The following is a 23,324-nucleotide window of genomic DNA, read 5'->3' on the forward strand; positions in this document are numbered from 1 at the left end:
TCACATTCTGACAGTGAACTTCTACAAGTATGAAAATTAACAATTTTCCCTTTGCTTTAAAAAGTACATTTTACAGATTCTTCATTTACTGTCAAACGTTTTTGTCATAAAATTCATGGCAATCTTAGCATTGTTGAGCATTGCATTAACACTTTAAGAAACTAAAACTTTGCCTGACCTTTTCCTTTATAGCTAGCACCTGGAAGAAAGAAAGGAAAATAGCAAGTGTGCAGTTAGCCCCTCTTCTGTCTATTAATCAAATCTAAAAATTAGCACTCGCTGGAGAGATTATTTTCAGTTATGATATTTTAAGGTATTTTTTTAATTTTATACAAAAAGAAAATGGTCAGTTCCAGATATTTAGAGGATAATGTAGAGTGTTCCTTGCTTTCACTTCAGTTCTTTATGTGTATGATTAAAAGATAACTTTTAAAGTTTAACAAGACTATTTTACAGTAGTTTAAACCTTAAATAAATAAAATGCATTTGGTATTTCTATCCTGCTTATTGAATGAATAGTTTCCTGTTACAGGGACACAATACCCAACACCCTCAACTGAAAAGGCTCTGGGGTTCAGTCCAGAATGGGCAGGCTCTAAGTAGAACCATCATGACAATCGGATGAAACAGAGCAGAGGTGCTTGGTCCCAAATGCAAGGGACGCAGAACAGGAGAACAGTGCCAGAAAGGAAGAAGTAGGGTCCAGACACAGGCCCCAGAGTAACACCTCCACGGTCTACTTAGACATACCCAGAGTGGTGTTCCCCAAATACCCTAGTGAACCTCAAAGCCAAAAAGGTGTACACTGCACTCTAACTATCCTGTGTGTCATTTATTTTAAATCTTCATTAGCTGTTGTTGTTTTTGTTCATGATGAAAGATTTGAAGAATTAAATAACTGTTTCTGAAATGCTATCATCAGGTAGGTGTGAAGTATGTGATAAGAGATAACTGTATAGATTGAGGATAGAGGAGATGGATGAAAATGCTAATGACTAAGTCATAATCCAGGCTTATTGACTAAACTGGAAGCAGGAGGTGAGAAGGAATGCACACAGTAGCTTACACTGTCCTCACATCACTGAGCTGTGACTGTGCATCAGACACCCTGGTGGTGGGGAGCCCATCCCGTTCCTGTTACTCTGCCCCTTCTGTGACAAGAAGCACCAGAACCTTTATGTAATGATGGAAGCTTTTACATCCACACAGTGGCTCTTCATTGTGCTATATTCTTTATTTAAAGAAATATTTTCAGAAATTAACACCAATATATTTTAGCATCTCAAAGCTTAAGTAACTTGTGTGCAGAGTACAGGGTTTATTTAATTATACTTGGGTGAAAACAACAAAAGCTATAAAAGCTAGATTAAATAGATTTATAACACTCATTAAGGCAGGTCAAAAAAAATCTCTTGCAGGGGTTGAAAACCAAGCTCAGAACTCTACAAAACCAGAAAAACTACACAATCAATCAGAGATTTTGGATGTCCCCAAATCTCTGGCCAGAACAGGAAAGGATAAGAATCCATGGAGGTAGAGCATTTATTTTATGGGCGAGTGCTTATCCTCACTTGACTTCAACGAAGGTTGGTGAGTAGATTCTAGCACCTAGTAGTGATACGCTGTTAGTATGGGAAAAGAGGAATGTAAATTTGCTGGATACTTTAGGTTCTTTAGTCTGCTTTCTTTCCTTAATAACTGATTCTGTTTGTTTGTTACAGGTGCCGGGGAAAGAACTAGGGACCTTGCACTTACCAGGCAGTCACTCATGCTGCTGAGCTCTAACCCTGGCCCTTGACTCTGTATTTTTACATGAAGCATTTGTATTTTTATTTTTTAAGTTTCTAGTTGAGATAATATATAATGCCCTTGAATATGGTAAATATAGATCTCAAAATCTTTTAATGTCTATCCTACCTCTAATACTGTCATGCCATTTTAGTTACAAATAAATAAATGTTTATATCATTGTTTGTACAGATACTTTGACACTGAGCTGTTTTTCTTTGAAGAGACATTCTGTATGAATAATTCCCCAGTGTTTCCATTTTATTCGTATTATTGGCCACATACATTTCAATTCAGGTACATCTTCCCAGAAACTAGCATGCCTTTCTCCTATTTTAAGTTTGTTATTTTACCCATGAATTACAGAATAAGGCCCTCTTTCCCTTGAACCAATTTATTTGGCATTTCTCTTCTAAAAACGCACCATATCACCTTGTCTACAACATTGTATTTAATATCTGCTGAGATAAAAATATTCAGCTGTTGATGGAACAGTCTCTCATTTTGCTGAGGAATTTTTTTTTCATGGTGTTCATTCCAGGACCAAGTCTCAAATGTTGATTGAATGTTGATTATCAATCATGATAAATCTCTGCTGGCTAGCAATTATTTTTGATGCTTTTGAGTTAAATAGGCTTCTCTTATGTGGTAAAATGGAGGCAATTACTGGAGATGATTGTCCTAAACAGCTGTAAAACCACCACTGGTCTCTCCTTGGCTTTGGGTAATCTCTGAGAACATGGTATGTTTTAGTGCTTAACCCCTTTGCCACCATAAAGATAAGAGTGGGATAGTTTCCTGGGATCCTCTTGACTGTGAATTCTTGTGAGATACAGAAAGATTTAAAAAAACTTTCATTAATGTATTTTGCTATGTATTTTTAAGTTTAGCCATCATCTTTTCTTTCTCATGAGCAGAAAAGCGATTTGCTCTACTTCATTAACCTGTGTTTTCCATCATTTTGCTGCCACTTTTAAATAAGTTTTAAGTTAGAGTTTGTTTCCAACCCTCGGGTAACACTAAGTATTATCATACTTAAGGAACTTCAATTCTCACATTTTATTAAATCTTAATAATTTTTTCTCACTTTAACAAAGTACTTCTCTGACAGTGTTTGCAAAGAGGTTCATCTGTCGTAAAACACTTATGGTTGCCTGAAGATGTGTTTCCTTTTTCCTGGCATTTAAACATGTCAGCTGGTGTTAGATTTCTATTTATTAAGCTACATTCAGGAACACCTTTGCACTACTACTCTACTATCTTCCCACATCTAGAATTGTTCTTAAAATAAGATACCATTATAATTATAAGTTTTTGCAAGTTACTGGAGTTTATTTTTTAATTTTAAAATACAGTTTCTTTTATTCTATATATACCATTGTTCTTAAATGGCATTTAATTTGGATAGGGGATGATGTCTTAAGAGTGTGTAAGGAATTTGTATGTTTGTGTGTTGCAATTCTCTTTACTTTTCTAAGAATATTTTTAAAGTGAAGTGTATTTCCTAAAATAGAAAGATCTAAGTCATTTGATCATAACTCTACTGCACTTACTTTTTCTGAACCTCAGTAAAGATATGATCACACTCACAGTTTCTGGCCCAACATGCAGAGCTGAAATCCCTGGTCTTATCAACACAACAATGACAAGAAATGTCTGAATTTAGTGTCAAAACCATGTATAGAATGAAGCAAGGGGGAAAAGCATGTTCTAAGAAATGGGGACAGCTAGGTATGAAACTAAAAATGTAACTGACAAAGTTGCCAGATATCATATACATTGCACCTCTGGCAAGCGTGAGAATTAAAAAATTAGGCAGGGGACTGGAAAGCTCCCTTAAACATTTTCCAGATAAAATGAAGACAACTGCGCAAACAAGTTAAGAGTATGAGTATGAGAGAAAAAGTTTCCCACCAACACCTGTCATTACAGCAAATAAGCATTACCCATCTCCTACCAAGATGAACATAAAACCTTATGCTAAAGGATTTCTCTTAGTTTTGTTTTTTTTTTCCTAGTATACCATGTCCAGCTTCCAACAAAAAGCTGAAAGAAATACTACAACACAAAAAAAAAAAAAACACAACTGAAAAAAAGGACAAGACCACACCAAGAGGGAAAATGTCAGAAACAAAGAGGCTGGACACGAGACAAGCCCTTCACATGCTCAGCCTGGGTCATCCAGTGATGACCTCATCAAAGATTAAGGAACATTGCCCTATGTGTCACAGAGGTCTTACCTCTGAACACCACTACACAGAGGATCACTCTCAGTATGAGAATCTTTAGAAAATGCTTCATTTTTAAAACCAATGCATGACTCAGTTTAAAAGAGAAAAAATGTGTAATCCGCAAAAGTAAAGAATCAAAATAAAAGGCTAGAAAACAAAAACGCAGTAACAGAAAGTAGAATAAGATTTACGTAAGTTTTATATGAAATTCTGCATCAATGCTTACAAAAGCTTTTAATTGGTAATTTTATTTTGCTTAATGCATGTGCTTGCTTCCGGTATGATGTAAATACTGACCTCACTGAGTGATTAAGGCTAAGAGTTAGTAAACAGGTTCATTGTTTGCTCTAGCTGTTTGTGTCACAGGATCAAATTTACATACAGAGTATGTAAAATTACGCTTGTATTTTTGTTTGCTTCTTGTTTCTCTAGAGACTTCTTCAGTAGTGCTTGAGCCATTTAGTTCCTTCTGGTACTTTCCTGATTGTTATACAGCACCTGTATTAATGTGATGGAGTGATGCAGGGACAGCCAACCCCATAACTAAGTTTCAAACTTTCAATGGCTTTGTGCCCATACACTGTGATCTTTATGGAAAACTCAGATTTCCTGTCCCTACCCACTCCTTTTCCACTTTCTTACATGGAAAAGAAAGGCTAAAAAAAGAAGGCAGTCTATGTTTCCCTTACCCTAGGCACAAAATGTTCTAATAAAACAGTTTTACTTGGGTGTTTCCTCTTTGCTAAAGAAAAGAGTGTGGTATCTGTCTGTTTTAAACAACTATTTTCTGCTTCCTGTACCAGAAGTACAGATGTTTTCTCCAAATTTGCCCTGAGAAGGTAGAAGGGGTTTAATGGAAGGCTGAGATGGGGCCCCTTGGAGGTTTTATCTCTTAATGTAATCCACATGCAGGCCCCAGGAAGCAATTACCTTAAATCCTACTTGTCTGAGACTCCAGGTGCAGCTTCTTCAGTTTGCAAGTGTCTGTGATTCTTTAATCACCTATCTTGCCAGCTTTTACTGCAGCAAGTTAACAAGCAACCTCCAATAGAACTAGAAAGAATTGTTGAGTTTCACTTTGTATATCCTTTTATTGTTGAAAAGATTAAAGCACCAACTTTTGTGCTTTTTATCTGCTCTACTGCAAACCAGAAATCTGTTTTGGCTTTTAATTAGGGTTGAATTCCTCACCGCTCATTGTATTTCTCCATGGCTGCAATATTTCTCTGGAGTTTGGAGTTAGGGACCATTTTTGATTCTGACTTCTATTTAGAAGAGATAGACTCCATTGAGTATTAAACTTAATGTGTTCAGATTATATGAAGAGAGACCTTTGGGCATACATCGTTTGATACTACCTTCCTTTATTTGATTTATAACATGCTACTCAAGAGCTATCCATTGCAACTTCTATATTCCAGTCCTCTGGATAAAGAGAGAATAGGGAAAATAAAAACAAATGGGCTAATCAATATTCCTGGATCTATTAGAGGGCCAGTATCTAAGAAAAGAAAACCATTAACCATATATTTTCCACCTCGCTTGCATGCATTTCCACCATCTTCCTTCCTATGTACGATCATGTTGTAAACATTTTCTTTTTTTGTTAAGGTGCTTCTTATATAAAAGTCAGAGCTATTAACTCTTTTCTTTATCTTCTGAAATCATAGAAATATATAAATTATAATCTGTAATGTAAATTATCCATGCCAGATAATTTGTCACCTCTAGCGCTTCATATATCTCATTATAAAACAGTATATTTCCATTTTATTGACTTCAAGATATTTTCAAACTTGTAGTTTTTTAAGTTTTACTCCCAAAGTTCTAGAGCATGTTATATCATGTATGCTGTTTCTTATTACTTTCATAAAGAATTTCTTAATTTTACCTGACATGACTTATTTTTGAATTCTCCTGTTTTAATTATTTGAATTGAAAACTTGTTTTCCTCTTATGACTCGTGCCTTTGAATAATGATTGCAATGTGTATCAATATACTGGTCAATTAGAGCTTTTGAAAATATTTTTATCTGTATGAAATTTATAAGATAATGTTTAAGTGACAAATGATCGTACTGAAGGTCACAAAGGATAGTAACAAATGATTGTCCTTTTAATCCACATCTCAAGACCACAACTCCCTTTATCAAGGTCAACCTCTACCATTCATGAAATTCTCCCTCTGGAATCTAGACAATCTCAGTCTACAAACCATGAAATTGCAGGTTTAGAAGAGCATATATTGGCTGGGATACTGACAGTGTCCACTAAAATTTGACTTACACAAAAAGTTCACTCAGGACTGCCAGTTTGCCTGCATGACATTTACTAAAAAATGCTCTGAGTATCAAAGACTATGGAAAACCTAAGAAAGTAAGGTTTGGCAGCGGGAAATGATACTGTAATACCGCCAATGAAGACTTTAATTACTACTGGTGAGACTTCTAAAGCTATGTGAAAAAGATAGATTATATTATATCACCACATATTGATCATAATGTCCCTCCAAAACTCATATCCTCAGTGTCCCAGCTAATGGGGACTAAGTAACCAATAGCTCCTATTCAATCCCTCTTCTTTATTGGAGCCTTTCCCTGAAAACCATCAGGAGCTTAGGAATAGAATCCCAAGGGAATTAGCTTAGGCCTGGACTGAAATCTCATTTCAGTTTGGCATTGATCCCTGCTTCCTGCTTAGTCCTCTGATATCTGTCCAGATCCACATAAACTCTATTACTGTCGCATTCCATCTCAGCGTCATCTGCTAGGGGAGCTCTCACATTTTTATGATCTACTTCGAATAGTTCCTCAAGTGCAGTTAATTAAGAAAGTGAACTCACATGTGAAAATGTTGTGTAGTTATACTGACAATTTCTCCTGAGACTTTTTAGCTTTTAATGAAAATACTGCAGTGTCCCACTGACTTTTTCTCTTCACGTTAAGGACTCTATTCTCTGTCTAGCCCCTGCATGTAAAAACAGGATTAGTGCTCTAGTTGTTCCATGTTCAGCTTTTTATCTCATCCACTTATACTTGGCTTTATTTGTCCTCTACTTATTTGGACTTTTTGTTTTGTTTTCTGTCTTTTTGAGACAATTTCGCTCCGTGCTTCAGGCTGGCCCTGAACTCACTCTTGGACACTTTAAGCAGTGGTTTACTTTAATGGCACTTTCCACCTATAAATAGGAAAAATGGGACACTTGGGCCTGTAGAGATTTCAAAAATATTTGTTTATTTTACCCTTATTATATATACATATATTTAAAAATATATTATATAATATATAGTATACATATAGTATGTATATGTATTCTTTCAAGTCTTTTGGCAGCGCAGTGAAGCAGAGTGGTTTTCTCCTCTTCAATGATACTCTTTACAGCTTGTATCCTCCACTGCTCACATAGAAATACAAATTCTTAAAATGTTATAAATTCTAACTTGAAACATCCTAAATATATTTTTATCCAGAAATACTCAGCAGGTAATCCCATCATTTCATGGGAAATGATGTTGAACATAGTAACCTCACTGAACCAGGCACAGGTACGGGCTATGAGACAAGTAAGATGAAAATTAGAATTATCTCATCAACAAATAGCACAAGAAATAGCACACAGTAACTGAATGAAGAAAAAGACTTCTGAACAGCCTGACTCATTGCTGCTAGGCTATGTTCACTACCTTGATGTACTGGAAAATGACATCCAGTATCCACAGTGAATCTTTTCTTTTGGACTCATCTGAGATATACCATCTTTGGAAACTTCACAGTTCCTCCAAAGAGAAAAACTTTTTGTTTTTTGTTTGTTTTTCCAATCTTCAAATATTTAATGAGTATATTTATCTCTGGACACAGGGGTTAATTTCAGTATAGTAGACGGAATCTCAAATGACGTTTAGAATAAGAGTATTCTTGGGACTGTGACCATGACCCTGGCTTAAAAAAATGTGCTTATTTTTTATGCTTTTAAGCATAATTGTCCTTGATCTCCATTTTTGTGTTTAAACTTTCAGTTTAGCATTAACAATTTTTCTAATGTCATTAACTGAGATCTAGGAAAAATATTTTAAAAATCCCTTTTGTTTCAATTCATTTTATAACAGGTTTTTCTTTTATTGACACAAGCCTTGCCTTGGAATTTGTCCTTTATAAAATTATGTGATAGTTAACCATTTCAGGTTACTTTTGATTTCCAATAGATTTGACAAGTAGTCACAAAATGTGAGTTTTCTTTGAGATCCACACTGACATAAAGTACAGACATGAAAATAACTAATGGCAGTCAAATAACAGAACTAATTGATTAAACTACTGTGAGTCAGTAATTTGTCATTTTGCAAACTCTGTCAAATATCAAGAAAACAGCAAATGCACACTTAAAAGTGTGCCATTTTTGAATACATTGTCCATATGAATTTGTCAGTAGATATAGATACAATATTTATATCTACTGAATTTATCAGTAAGTATAAATATTATATTGCTTTTTACTTTCTAGATTATTGAATCACTTTATTTATCAAAAATTCTACCTTAAAACTGTTTAGCAGGCCGGACAGATAGCTCAGTGGATTAAACTGCCTGCGTAGGCAGACATAGCAACCAGGGTTCCATCCCAGCCTGCTGTGCCAGCCCTGCCCCCGGGGGCATGCCAGAAGGAAATCGAAATTGGGAGTAGGGGCCCATGCCTGGTATCCTGGCATTTGGGAGGCTGAAAAACAGGAGGATCACTGTGAGTCTGATCTGTGTATTGAGACCCTGTAGGCCCTGTACTAAATACTAAATAAATAAACACTGTTTAGAGATTAAACATTATATAAACTGTGCCATTCGTCTAATATCTTTGAGGAAAAAAAGAGAGAGAAATGTTACTGCTGTCCTGTGTGGACCATGTATCTAAAAGGGTGTCTTAACATAGTACAGTTGTCTTACATGTTCCGTAATTTTTTTTTTTACTAATTACTCTGTGTTTTAAACTCTATATACATAATAATTAACTTTATAAGGTCTTTGAAATAACTGTATCTGATGCTAACAAAGTAAAAGGGAGCTGAATTTAAAGAGAAATGTGTCCATGTACCAATTCCCTCCAATAAATGTAATCATTATGGTCCACAAATATGTACTAATGAAAGTTTTAAGAAGAATATGGAATACTTTTTAAAATAAAATTTCAAATATGAATGTTTCAAATGTTTGAAAGTTATAAAGTAGGAAATATGTGCTAAAGATATCTCTTTGAACTGTTTTATTTATAAGGTACATCTAGATATTCTAAATTTTGAAAAAATTTTCCCTTGTCCTTATTTTAGCATATTATTCCCTAACAACTCATCTTTAATATCCTCTTTCCAGGAAGTCAAAAAGATTCCTCTTTACATTATCCAATTTATTGAACTTCTTTTCAAAAGTAATTTTTTGATTTTAAACTAAATTTGATCACAGCCTGATCCTTTTTCACTGTTAAAAGTAATGGATTCTGACACTGTTTAATTAAGCAAAATGAAAACTACATCAATTTTATAGGAAATAATTAACAATTGTCTTTGGAATTTAAAGCATTTTGCCAATATTTCTATATAACTTGTATAATAGAAAATCATTTTGCAGATGTCTACTCTATAATAGATTTTTATTCATTTGCTCTTTAGAACAAAGTGACAAAGAGGCAAGTATTCAGACCTGTAGATAATTTTTAAAAGATATATTTTTCCTCCTTTCTTTGACAAATTATCAAAAATGCTCTGTCAGTATATTCAAGTTTAAGTTTATAATCACCTGTGAAATTCTGGAAATACATATTTCAAAAGATCTTCCATGCTAGTCTAGCATCACATTATGTGGAGAATAATAACTCCACACCACATTCATGCCTTGATGCAAAGTATTTCTGTAGAACTCCGTCACCTTACTAAGTTATATTAAGTATAAAAGACTGGTAAGAATATGGAAAAAATGGACTGGTGCAAGAAAGCAGTGACAAAAAATTAATTATAGACTCTGTGTCTCTAGCATTATCAAAAGAACAGTCTTTTTATTTAAGGTGTTTTAGTTTGCATCTCAGTTATTATGTCTCCTTTCCCTTTATATCTCTCTCCACAGAAAAAAAGAGAATTAAGTCCACATAAATGCCTAGCTCTGAGAAACATAAAGAAGGTAAAAAAAATAAGAACATTTAGTCAAGAAATAAAAATAAGAATCTTTAAATGCATATGACACCAGAAGAGACCAAAAGCAACAACTACTATGAAATCAGTATGAAAATTCCTCAAAAGCCTAAACCTTGGAACTTCATTTCACATGGCTTTTCCCCTCCTAGACATATTTCTGAAAGATTTAAGGCAACATGTTACAGCGACACATACATACTAATGTTTATAGCAGCACAGATCAGGAAGACCAGATCTTGGCAGCAGGGTGTATGGCCTGCAACAGATGCATGGAAACTGTGTTATTTCTTCCCAATGGGTAATATTTTGCCACACAGAGAGATAAATGTGAGTCTTTCATAAGTAAGTCTTTTAATCACATAAAAATGGATTCACCTTGAGAGCATAGTATAAAGTTAAATAAACCAGACACACAACTTAAATTTGCATGGTTTTTCTTATATGAGAAATACAACTTATAAATAAAAAGTGAAGTTAAAGATGCCTAATAGAAAGTAGGGAGAGAAGGGCCTGGGGAGTCAGCTCAGCAATTTAAGTGCCTGGCCGGCAAACACCAAGGACCCGAGTTTGAGTCCCAGTACCTCATGCTGTGCTGGCTCCATAACTCTGAGCTCGCTGTGCTTGCCCCAAACCTCAGTATGTTGGCATATGGCTGTAATCCCCGCTCTGGGGAGGCTGAGGCAGGAGTATCACTACAAGTCTGAGCTACATAGAGAGACCCTGTATCAAATAAATAAATAAATAAATAAATAAATAAATAGTAGAGAGCCAGAAATTTTGCACATTAGAAGGGAATTGGACATGGAGGAAGAGGGCAAAAAGGAGACGAAAACAAGGTACAAAAAGAGTTAAGATCTGCTAGGCCCAGGTACTGACTCTGCACAAAGAGTGGGTATTTAGGTACTGCCAAAAAAGATAATGAGACAGATCAAGGAAGAGAAACAAAATTAACTTCTTGACTTTAGCTGGAACTTATAAAATACTTTGTTGGGAAGGCAAAAAATTATCTATACATTTTTTGTACCTTCTGTGTATGGCAACTAACTAAAATAAGATGTTTTTCTTATGGCTGGTGATCATTTACTAATATTTGGACACATAAATACATTATCTGGAGAAATTTAAAAATTAGCCAGAAAACCCAAAATATGCATAAGTTTTATAGTGCAGCATATAAGTTTTTCATTTATGTTAAATATTTTGCTAGTTGTCTTGAAGTCCAAATATTTAAGCTATTTTGCAAGTTACCCAAAAGTTCAAATGCTTAAGCTAATGGTTGAAGGCCAGATGTGGGCTGTGTGCGCTGGCATCAGTTGCTCTGGCCCTCTTCTTCCACAGCTGGTCGGTGCTTCCAGCAGATGCCTTTCTGCAATCTTTATCCTTGCTCTGATAGAGCGGACATGTAAATCAAGTCTTTCTGTCTGTTTCTCTTTCACATTGGGCTTTTAATTCATTGTGATAGATTTTGTCTTTCAAGCCATGCCAGACCTACCGGGATTGATGTGCTTTTCATCTGTCACTCTCTTCACACTGTTTGATTAAATTGGTTCTCCTGCTTTCAGGAAGACAGGCTAAAAAGCCTAAGAGGGCATTTCTAACTCAGATGTGTAATTCAACATTTTTACTTTCCGAATTCTAGTCATTAGACTGGGTTTGGGTACAAAGGACTTGCCATCATCTATAAATTTGTCTTCTAACACCCTTTGAAGACAAGAATTTTAAATGCATGACCACAGTCTATGTCACAGCAGTTTTACACAGATTATGAAAATGCATTTTCTAAAAGATATTTTGCATTTCATTCTTTTCCTTTAAAATAAAAGCAGATGCCATATTAAAAATCAAATACATATGAACTTTCTTCAATAAGAGAAGCAATAAAGAAAACCATTAGTGCTAGGGTAGCATGTATAGCTAGTAGTATGTATAGTACTATAGTATTTAGGAGGTAGTTAATATCAAGGAAACTGCACAAGAGCAGACATAGTGATATGAAAAACCCCAAGATGTGGTGCCGTCATCTATAAAGCATTTTAATACTCCCAATTCTCTAGGAACTTAAGGCTTTGCTATTTCTGTCTTTACACCTCTATCATGTAGTTTAAATTTTCTTTAGCGATAAAAGTATGTCACTGTTTATGATACTGAAATATCACTCCATTAACAGAAAATATTTTATGTTACCTCTGTTTGAGCTGCATTATTTGTGATATATACAATATCAATGTTTTGTATTAGACTGGAATCCAATAATGATTTTCTGCATATTGCTTGAAATTTTCAACTTCTATTGAAATAGAATAGGTGGCCTGACTTCTACATTATAATAATTTCATAAGCTTAAGAGATATACATCTTCAGAGCTTTAAAAATAGTAGGATGGGGAATCCTGTCAATATCAGTCAGTATCTATCTACACTCAAACTCATTTGGCACAAAGAGGTCTTGTTCATTTTCAGTTAAGCAGATAACTGCTCATTTCCAGATAGTTGTTTTTCTTAGACTTAGGTATTAGTAGTGAGAAACTAGACTCCTAAGAGTATATGAAGGAATAAATCATCAAATAAGTATTTTTTTTTTGTGTGTGTGTGTGTGTGTGTGTGTGTGTGTGTGAAGTGATGTGCTAGTTTGTTTTATCACCAGTTCTCTGGAAAAACAAATTAGCTTGTATGCATGCACATAAATTTATTATGAACTTTATTGGTATGTATGATATATGGCATCAAATTCTAAAATAATAAATATGTAATATACTCATTATAAATTCCATATAGTTCAGCAATTCTCACAAAACACTTTTATTGATTTTTCCTGTCTGTAGCCTGAACAATGATAATATATGACATAGAGTACTTCAAACATAAAAATTTGTTACTATTTTCACTTACATTTTAAGTGACATAAAAACAAAATCAGGATGATATATATTGGAACATCAGTTTTGCAACCATGTCAATATTTTATTTGCTGCATCTGCTCTTACTTTCTCAATGTCAGAATCATATATCCTTAAGTTTTGACTTTTTTGGAAGTAATAGCCATGGCTCTAACTGTACTTTAATCTACAATTAGTATTTTATCCCTTACTGTGTTGCATCTGGGTAAAAAATAACTAATTCTTATTTTTGCTTTTATATCCTTGATATAAGTAGGATCCTTATTTTTGATTGAAAGCTGCCAAATTGACAGTTGAATGCTGCCTTATGAAGAGATATACTAAACTATGTCACTGTTTCATTATACAGACATGATAGCCATGATTTCCTCAATAAAATGTAGCATAATAGAAAAATATTAATTCATTACAATGACTTTTGGATGTGCATTTTTAAAATAATTTAAATCGGGCCCTGGAGATAGCTCAGTAGAATAAGCGCTTGCCTGGCAAGTGCAAGATCCTGAGTTCAATCCCCGGTACTGCAATAATAATAATAATAATAATTTAAATGGCATATTTTCACAATTTAAGATTTTTTATTTTTAAAGAGAATGCAAAAAAATAAGAAACTACAGATTTTCACTAAACCAAATGGTAAGACTTCAACGTTGGTTGTTAAATTACATATTGTTGTCTTCAAGTTAGTTGTTCAGATTGCCAGATATAAGCCTCTAAGATTGGTCAAAAAATTATAAAAATTAAAAAGAAGAGAGAGAAAAATTTAAGTATTAACTTCTCCCTCCTTTCGACAGACAAGCAGAAATCAGCTGTACAATAATATTCTCTCTCTCTACATATATATATGTATGTATATGTGTGTGTATATATATATATATATATATATATATATCATTTACCTTTCTTTTTCTTTCTTAAATCATGTATACTTTTTTTTTTTCAGAATCAGGGATTGAACTCAGACCCTTATTCTACTGAGCCATCTCCCCGGCCCCCTACTTTTAATTTTATAAAGAGAATAAAACTAGTAAAAAGTTAGAAATGATATAAACTATACAGAATTTCACTAATCTTCATTTTTAATAATGACACTGATTGTCCAACAGTTCACAAAATTTCTGAAACTCCAGCAAAGTTATTGATATTTTTTCTCAACATCTGGCAAACGTGAACACCAAATCTCCACTGAATACACATAACTAATTTATGAGTATGCTGATGGATAAATTCCTGGGGATGAGAGATTTACAAACCTACTAAGTTCAAACAAGCGAGGAATTGGCTATAAACACAACTGAATTCTCAATGCCGACAGACAGCTGTCTTACACTGTATCAGGACTAGACAAGTAAGCGTTCTTGAACCCACTAAACGTCCGCTGTTGTCCAACGTTCCACATTAACTAGCAGGACCAGGGAGATGGCACAGTGGAATAAGCGCTTCCCTGGCAAGCACAAGGACCTGAGTTCAATCCCTGGTTCCAAAAAAAAAAAAAAAAAAAAAAACCATCAACTAGCAGCCCAACCTGAAAGGAAAGAAGGAAAAACCCATCAGAGTTCTCTTCATCTAATGCAGATTCATCACTACCAATTGTGTGGGCAACTGTTAACTTTAAATTCAGCATTTTCATTATTACATTGAACCGGAAACAAAAATTTCTAATTCTATAAAGCATCGTATGAGGCAGATTTTTGTTGCTAGGACCAAACAGCTGACATCCGCAGTTTATTTATTTATTTATTTATAGGAAAAAAATTATTTATTTATTTGGTACAGGGTTTCGCTACGCAGCTCAGCTTCATAGTGATCCTCCTGTCTCAGCCTCCTCAGAGCTGGGACTACAGGCGTGCACCACCACGCCCAGTTTCGGTGACCAGCACGGCATGGGGTAACCAGGATTGAACGCGGGTCCTTGAGCTTGCCAGGCAGGTGCTTAGACTGCTAAACTCTCCTCTGCCTGACACCTATAATTCTAAAAAGGAAGCAGTTTATTTGACTTACCATCTCAGGTCTTTGTGTTCATGGTCTGCTGGCTTCAGGAACTTCATGAAAGAAGGGAGTGACCACTCAGTCCATAGGGTCTGGGAAACAGCAAGAGCATTCATCAGCGAAGTAGGGGTCAGGGCCCATGTATGCACCCCGCGGCTGCACCACCACAGGCACTCGGGCGTGCCCAGAAATGTACTTTGAATGCGCTGGGCGACCCCAAAGGCAGTCAAGTTGACAATCATCCTCAAGCCCCTCCTCATTACTTTCAGCTTCGTAATTTATATTCTGTAAGAGATAATCTGAAGTGAAAAACTATAAACTTGAATTTTAAAAGATTAGCTATAAGAAAGAAAAGTCATAATTGTTTTGATTACACCTGATATAAGTGTAACTTTTATTATTAGATACAAAATAATATTTACACTCAAAAATAAGGATGTTTCATGTTAAATTTATTTCAATGGCAATTACAGCTAGATTAAAGAAATAAAAGTACACTTTTTTGCAGGGCAGACACTGAATATTTGAAATGTTTTGACAAATGAATTGGCATAAAACAATGAGAGCAAATAGCTCACTATATCCATGTATTTCAAAGGATAAGTCTTACAGCAGTGGAGAAAATTAAAAGTAATTGAATTCAATATGTTTCAAGATACACTTAGGATGAAGAGTGAGTCCTTACACTTTGTAGAGTTCCTAGGTCTCAACACCCTGGTTAAACATTTTTAGGATTTGTGATTTCACAGCTTGCCTCTGGATCTTCTAATCAGTTTTAAAGCTCACCACTAACTGTATCACTGACTATCTGTGCATACTTTTGAAAATATATGTAATGAGAAATAAAATAAATTGAATAAATGAATAATAAAACAAAGTTTTCTTAGGGTCAGATCACATTTTTTCTACTATGTCAACATAATTTACATGTGCAGCTCTCCAACTGAAAGGAGACAATTTTTTGTTCTAATATTCAGATTTTCTCAAGTCAATAATTTGTAAATATTTATATTGAATGCACGTAGGAGGGCCAGAAAGATAGCTCAGTGGACTAAGCACCTGCTTAGGCAAGCTCAGGGACCAGGGTTTGATCTGAGTCCAGGCATGATGGTACATGTCTATCACATTTTTTCTGCTTATAAAAATTTTCAAAACTAAAAAACTTCCTTATTTAAACATAATTATAAGGTAATTACATTTGAACATTATTATAATCTTAATACATATGGATGCAATTTGAAAAATATTGTCACTGCTTTACAGGCATTTTCTTGGCTTTGCTAGAAACTGTGTTTGTCCACTTGGGCTGCCATAATAAAATGCCACATATTGGGAGACATAGACAGTAGAAGTACTCCTGTTCATGGTTTTGGAATTTATAAAGTCCAACTCACTGCAGAATAAATGTCTAATGAATGCCCACTCCTTGGTTCACATCAGAGTTTTCATTGAAGAATACACTAGCTATGTTTGAATTTCTTTTATAGGAGAATTGGTCTCAATTTTTAAATTTTTGGTCCTCATAATCACGTCTTGAAGGGTTCACTTATATAGCATCCTAGTAAGAATTAATATCATTTAAAATAATAATTAAATATTAATTATATTAGTAATTTACTGTGAGTCTAAACTAGTAGTGAGACCCTGAACACCCTGTAGACCCTTCCATAAATACAGAAAAAAAGAAGACATCATGATTTAAAATAAATCAGTACAAATACATCCATATAAATAGCTCTATATACATATAAATAGCTTTATTTATTAGAAATCTGATTTAGATACATTTTTATATTGTTAAAGTATTTTGTATCTCAAACATCATGTTTCATAATTATTACAATGTTTTTCTTAAAACTTAAAAAAACTACATTTTGAAAAGTTTTGTATATTACACAAAAATATCAATATAAAAAATTGATATTATCACTCCTGGAAATTGAGAATTTTTGTTACATAATTTATTTGGTATGTATGAATAACAGCAAGACTAGCAATTATAAGCTACACAATCATTACTATGTTAGTTTATGTGAGCTTCTAAGGCTTTCAAATTCACATGAAGATTAAGATATATAACTAGAAATAGAAAGTATGCAATAAAGATTTAAATTGATTGTAATTTAATATGTTTACCAGTTGAAATAAATGTGTTACTGTAATTGTTTCCTGTTTTCTTCCTGAGGTCTTTGAATTATTAATGTAACAAATTATGAGTGAATTTTAACAATAAAAGCCATGAAAACAAACCAATATCCCACAAATTATGATTTCTTACCATAAGTAGTATACCTTCTTCCCTTATATTTATTGAGGATTCATTATAACTTCCAATCCTTTAGAAATTAGACATAAACTGGAAAATGTAGGAACATTGGAATTATCCAGGTGATTCTCACTTATAAATAATTTCTAAAAATTATTGTAGATATTAATTTGAATTTTGTATTATACCATTTGATTTTAGAGTGTATAATACATTCTAAAAACAACAAAAGCCAGGCAAAGTGATGTATTATTATTGTAAAGATCATCAATAATACATAAAGGCCTCAGATCTACACTTAAATTTATTTATCTTTTTAAATTTGTCTTTTGATTCACAATTATATGTATGTAGATGGAATTATAAATTACATAACTTAATAACAAGGAAATAATAAAATGGATATGACCTCAACCTAAAAAGGCAGACAACAATTTGGGCCAAAATCCTGATTTCTCATCTTTTCAAGAGTGTGACATTGAATATTTTGCACCCAAATTCTTCATCTGGAAATTGCTACAGTTTAATTAACTACAACATTAACTGGTAAAACCTAAGCTTTCAATAACTGCTCTGTGTTTCAGATTTACTCATTTTGCAGGATAGTTAATAGGTAACTCTCTAACGTGAACCAAGTTTGCTTAGAGTTAAAAATGATAATCTCTTTCCTTACGACTTAAAATATGTTTTGAATGATGCATTTTAATACAGTGGAGAGTAGTTCATTATCCATTGGGTAAATATATCAATGACAGATAATTGGATAAAGTTGAAGATGAAAAATCCAGTACTAGAACAGAAATCTTTACCCCAGTGTTACAAAATTTGAAAAAAAAAAAAAAAATAGTGTCACTCTAAAGGCTACCACAGAACATAAACAAGACAGACCCCAACACGTGATCCTGGGGCAAGGAGTTCTAAATGAAGAGCATATATTTTTATATTTATTTGTTTTGTGTTTGTGATTTTAGATTTTGGTGTTTGGGGATCCAAAAATGAAAATTATGTGTTACAGGGAATGGTAATTGACATAATGGATTAAATGTTTAAAGGACATTTGAAAAAAAAACCTAAAGAAATACATTTTCTGTAGAAGAAAATCAAGTACAAAAAAAAATCTACAAAGGTGGAAAATTGTCTACAGTAAATATATAATACCACAAGAAAATTTGGATTTCAAAATTTATTATAAGCTACAGTAGTTTTAGAAGTAGATATGAATTTCAGTCAGTATTAACTAGCTATTGGCATAATTGAAAATAATAAATTTACAAACTATAATTACATTATAAAAATATTAAAGAATGGCAAAAAAGATGCATTACAAGCAATAATTCCAGAAAATTGGACAAAGATGCACAATTTTTGTATTTATACAAACTGGTTTCAAACATTTTAATAACATCTGTGATACGAAGGAGTACCTAAATTAATGGCCCATACATGGAAATTTATGCTCCATTAAAGAGCTATTTTTCTCCATGTCATGACATTACGCTAAGAGGAGTGACCCAGGATATAGCACAGTGGTGCAGCACAAGCCTGCCAGGCAGGAAGTTCTGAATTTCATTCCCCATACCAAAAGAAAAAATAAATACTAACAGTGATAATGGAGAAATTAGGTGTTGGCCCAAGAGACATATATAAAACATAGAATCGAAATTCCAGAGAATATGGCAAAATAGTCTAGAGATATTTTGTGAACTGATTTTCTCCAAAAGCCTCCAGAGCAAAGGTGCTGAAACAACCGAACGGTTATAATCAAATGAGCTAAACCATTACTTAACACCGTAAAATTTAACACAAAATAAGAATTAAAAGAGACATCTATAAAATTGTTAGAGGATAAGTGTCGTGATAGATTTTTTTATGACCTTAGTAAAGGCAAGGAATTCTTGGCTATGATGACTATAGCATCAACACAAAAAAATAAAATAATTATATGAAACTTTCACCAAAAGTTACACTTTTGTAGTTCAAGGAAAATGATTGGAAAGTATAAGATAAAGAAAATCCATTTAAAAGTGAGCGAAAGTCTAAATAGATATTTATCGAAGTAAGATTTAAAAAGACCAATATGCACATAAAAAGATGACAAACTTCATTAATCTTCAGGAAGGTGCCAATAAATACAATGAAGCCCGATTTCACAGTCTCTAGAAGGCCTAGGATTAAATAGGCAGAGGTTGTCAGATGCTGATGACAATGGAAATGCCACAACCGCTTTGGAAAGACAATCTGGTGTATCACAACTAAAAGTAGAATTAATATATAACCCAGTACTTTGAATCCTTGCTACTCACCTGAGAAAAATAAAAACATAGGCTATGAAAAAAATGTTGCGCAGAGTATTTGCAGTGACATTATCTCTAAATGCCTAAAAGAGAACGCAATCTAAATATATTTTACTGGAGGGATGGGCAGATAAAATCTGGCATGTTGACTCAATGGAATAGTAAACTGTTGGTCAAAAATACAAAATAATATTTAGATAGGAGGTAAAATTTCAAGATCTCTAGCTTGTAATCCTCATAGCAGTGATGTGCTGTAGATTTGCAAATGTTAGCAGAATGAATGTGAAGAGGTTTTACCATCAAAATGAGAACTATGTAAGGTAGACGTATACTAATTAGCTAGATTTAAGCATTCGACAATGTTGGTGTAGATATCTAGATACATTTCAAAATACCATGATGAATGTGATAATGCATACAATTTTATCTGTTAATCTTTTAAAGAAGAATATTGAAAGCTTAGGGAATAAAGTGCTGATACATATTATGCCTTGTATGAAGCCCAAAGTTTATGCTGAATGCAAGAAAATCCTCACAAAAGTTCATATATTTTGACTTCATTCATTAAAACCTTTGTAATAAGGTGGAATAGAAAAGTGGAGATAAAATGGAATGTATAGTAACTTCATGATGAACTTACAGAGTATGGGAAAGTAGGGGGAAACTTATTTTAAGGTTTTAAAGTTTATTTGAGAGGCAATAAAAATGTTCTGAAATTGTGGATGCCAATCCTTATAATTATAAGTATATTACAAACATTAAATTGGGCATTTTTAAAGAGTGAATTGTACAAAATGTGAGTTATATCTCAAGTTATATTAAAAATAAAGGGAAAGAATGGAGATAAAACATTTAACTGTTTGCTTGAAAACATCCCGTAGCATACTTGATTAAATTCTCTTGTATTTGCATAGCACAGTGCCAGGAATATAGTATTATTTTTAGAATTTCATCTTCAGTACTCTAAAAATACCTAATTCCCATCAACTCTTGTGAAGTGTGACAGTGCTTTATCATGATATATCTTGATCAAATATGCTATGATATGACTTTTTAGAACTCTAGTAAAAAATAGGTTAGAACTGAGATATTTTGAGAACTAAAAATGTCAGGGTAGTGAATTCCCTAAAAACATGTGTTTTAGGATTAGATTTTGGCAGCGTGACATTTGACCTTCAGCAAGCTTCTCACACTTTCTGGATATAATTTTCCATATTTTCAAATGGAAGATAACTAATTGAGATAATTAATAAATTAATACATGCAAGGCATTTCAAAGAAATACTACCAAATAGCAAATAATCAGTAAGTATTGCATATTAGTAAATCATTCATCTATAGGACAAAAAGAAAGCTATTCTTGGGTTTAATGAGTAAATTTTCTTACAGGAAGAGATTATAGCCTCATTATTTTCCCAGAAGTTGTCTTCACAAAGGCACAAGAAAAATTTCACAAGCTAATTCTCTGGCTTTTACAAATTCTCATAGATTAGGTTTAAGTTTTGACATTATGTCTATACTGGTTAAAAAGAAAACCATGGATTTTACCTTTTGAATGAAAATTTAGGCATATATTATGCTATCATTCACTGCAAGAACAAGGTTTCACAACAAACCTCTTGAACTTTTCCATCCTAAATGAGTGAGACTCTATACCCATTGAACTGTTGCTCCTTTTGTCCTCCCCTAAGCTCCTCGCTACCATGTTTTCTTTGGATAGTCTTTGGGGACCCTAGGGCCACTTAGTTGTCAATGACCCTTGTCAAAGGGAGTGTGGCTTTATCTTGGTGTTACTGGAACTGAGGAATCATTGATAAGCTTGCTGCATTCGATCTTTTTTTTTGTTTCGTTTTTGTGGAACCGGGGATTGAACTCAGACCCTTGTGCTTGCCAGGGCAGCACTTATTGTACTGAGCCGTCTCCCCAGCCCTCATTCTTTAAATAGACTGAAAATATAAAACTTGAAATATCCACGTTAGTTATTTTTTCTATGACAATGCAGCGACAAGTTTAGCAATGTGGTTAGAGTGAAGGCATGGTAGAATTTCTTGTCAGGCTTCTATGTTTCAAGTTAGGCATTCTGAAACTAGAATCCTGTAAGTCACACTATCATTGTATCTACTGCTGTATAAGGTATTAAGAGTGCATGAGTTTAATAAAATCTTATCATGCTACTAAAGCCTACTTCTCATAATAGACCATGAAGAAGAATCATACATCTTAAATGTTCTTTTTCTTCAGTTATTTAACTCCAAAGATTGTGCCCCCATTCTTTCTGAATGTAAGGCTCAAGCCCAGCCCAGAACAGTTGTTTCAGATCTTCTTTCTGGCTAGAATACTGTTTTGCAATATATCACATCACTAATTTCCTTATATCCGTATGTCCCTTGGTCTTACTCGAAGTCCAATGTATCAGTAATAACCAGCTTGCCAATATTGTTGGATCTTTACACCTTTTCTTACTATCCACAAAATGCTGATAGTTCCTTATATAATATTTTTCATGTCATTCCTCATTTATGTACAAGTAATGCAGTCATTTAGTTTGATTTGAGTGGCAATTAAAATGGCATAAGTGAGACAGATGCTTCTGCATAAGCTTCTAAATATGTAATATTTTGGGCTGATGCTTATAGATAGTAGTTTTATATCTATGGAAGAGTCCATGGATAATGCACTTTAGTTGGCAGAAACAGTATATCTAGAGAAAGGCAAGCAAGTTCCATTTTGTCAGAAATTGGAAGCAAAATTGATGTATTACAGAAATAAGCCATGAATGTCATTTTATAACAGAATAAGGAAACTAATTGGGCCCCTCATAGCAAAACTATGCCATTACTTAATATTCTGAAAGCAATGCCATTGCAACAGCAAAAGCTAGGAATAAAAGAATACTTTAAAAATCCACAGCATATCATTCTCTATATGCTATTTTTTATGTGCAAGCATTTAATGCCAGCATTTATTCATCTCAGTTAAGTGCTCATAATGGAAGATACAACACCTCCTTGAACCTGCTGGAATTGTGGAAGTGCACATAATTTGGCTATTTGAAGGACAGAGTAAAACATAATCATTGTTTTGAGAGGGTTATGGAGGTTCAGTGGAGAATACATTCCTCATCCGAAAGATACTAGCTACAAAGTAGCCATTTACTAGTACTTGGGCCCTAACTTCTACTTTATAGTAAAGTATGGACATAGGAACTCTTTATATAAAATATTTTTATGTTTACCTTTGGAAAACTCATTATTTTTGAGACACGTTTGGACTGTAGGTTGCTAATTTCCATCCTCAATGTATGAAAAATTATGCTGGCCACATAGTGCCATATCACTTAAAGCATGTGAGGTAACAAAAGTTGCAGTTATTTGTCATAGTGATGTTATTTTATCATGCAATTGCTTGATTCAATCACATCCTTAAATAAGAATGTCTCATCTTATTGATACAATGTACACACACATACACGTACACACCCATGCACATGTGGGGGTGAGGATGAATCCTCTAAGGTCTTTTTGTGCTAGAACCATTTCACATGTATTGTTTCATAATAGACAAACCCATGAAATGAGTTTGTTTTTGATAAAGATCTTATCCCGCTATATCTTTATAGTTTAATTCACAATGTCAACTGTATTAAAATGCCATATACTTTTATCAATTTTTTTTATTTTTCTATCC

General features: G+C 33.6%; 1 pseudogene; it reads right to left on the bottom strand.

Moving 5' to 3' along the window:
- LOC101578313 overlaps nt 1-15,319 on the bottom strand; it is a 28,379-nt pseudogene extending 13,060 nt beyond the window's left edge.
- Nucleotides 15,320-23,324: the final 8,005 nt, after the last annotated feature.

The sequence above is a fragment of the Octodon degus genome, unplaced genomic scaffold, assembly GCF_000260255.1.
Source record: "Octodon degus isolate 3935 unplaced genomic scaffold, OctDeg1.0 scaffold00013, whole genome shotgun sequence".
Taxonomy (NCBI): domain Eukaryota; kingdom Metazoa; phylum Chordata; class Mammalia; order Rodentia; family Octodontidae; genus Octodon; species Octodon degus.